The sequence below is a fragment of the Ovis aries genome, chromosome 5 (assembly GCF_016772045.2).
Source record: "Ovis aries strain OAR_USU_Benz2616 breed Rambouillet chromosome 5, ARS-UI_Ramb_v3.0, whole genome shotgun sequence".
NCBI classification, from domain to species: domain Eukaryota; kingdom Metazoa; phylum Chordata; class Mammalia; order Artiodactyla; family Bovidae; genus Ovis; species Ovis aries.
The window spans coordinates 75,829,066-75,830,286 of NC_056058.1; the positions used below are offsets into that span (position 1 = coordinate 75,829,066).

Below are 1,221 nucleotides of genomic sequence, written 5' to 3' on the forward strand. Positions count from 1 at the left end.
AAGAAAAAAGTCAAGTTAACAAATAAAAATGTATAGGAAACACTATTAAAACCTAAGAGGATGAAGATACTAATAAGAGGATTTGATCATAAGGGGTTAGAATCATACACACTTTATGTCATTCGTTCATAGCACAAATATATACAAGATTCTAAAATATGGCAAGTGAAGTGAAGTCAGTCAGTCATGTCCAACTCTTTGCGACCCCATGGACTGTAGCCTACCAGGCTCCTCAGTCCATGGGATTTTCCAGGCAAGAGTATTGGAGTGGGTTGTCATTTCCTTCTCCAGGGGATCTTCCCAACCCAGGGATTGAACCTGGGTCTCCTGCATTGTAGGCAGACGCTTTACCGTCTGAGCTACCAGAGATTGGTTAAATGCTGCAAATACAATAAAAAGAAAACAGACAAAGATCCCTGAACCTAATAATTGTTGGAAAAGATGGAGACACAAGATGGTTTGAATAATGGGAAAATGTGGACTGTTTTAGGAGGATCTAGATGCAGAAGGCGATGGCACCCCACTCCAGTTCTCTTGCCTGGAAAATCCCATGGACGGAGGAGCCTGGTAGGCTGTATGTAGTCCATGGGATCGGTAAGAGTCGGATACAACTGAACGACTTCACTTTCACTTTTCATTTTCATGCATTGGAGAAGGAAATGGCAACCCACTCCAGTGTTCTTGCCTGGAGAATCCCAGGGACGAGGGAGCCTGGTGGGCTGCCATCTGTGGGGTCACACAGAGTCAGACATGACTGAAGCGACGCAGCGGCAGCAGCAGCGACCTATCTAGAATGGGCTTCCCAAGTGGCACTAGTAGTAAAGAACCCACAAGCCACTGCAAGAAGCATAAGAGATGCAGCTTCTATCCCCGGGTCAGGAAGACCCCCAGGATGAGGAAACGGCAACCAACTCCAGTGTTGTTGCCTGGAAAATCCCATAGACAGAGGAAGCTGGTGGGCTACAATCCATAGGGTCACAGAGTTGGACATGACTGAAGTGACTTAGCATGCAACCTGTCTAGAACACCTACGTTATGATTAAGCTGACATCAAATGGTGAGTTGGAATTAGCATTCAACAAGTTGGAATATTCTCAAAGATGGCTGCAGGTAGGAGGCCCTGGAGGTGAAAGAGAGAAGGATGCTTTGAAGGTACAAAGCTATTTCAGGGCGCTGGAGCAGGGATGCCAGAGTGGAGGCCATCCAACTGTCACTGTGTTA

General features: G+C 46.3%; 1 non-coding gene across 1 annotated transcript; it reads right to left on the minus strand.

The window, feature by feature from the left end:
- Positions 1 to 297: 297 nt before the first annotated feature.
- Positions 298 to 369, minus strand: TRNAC-ACA (transfer RNA cysteine (anticodon ACA)). Its single transcript has one exon. It is a non-coding gene; the product is annotated as a tRNA-Cys (tRNA).
- Between the last annotated feature and the right edge of the window lie 852 nt (positions 370 to 1,221).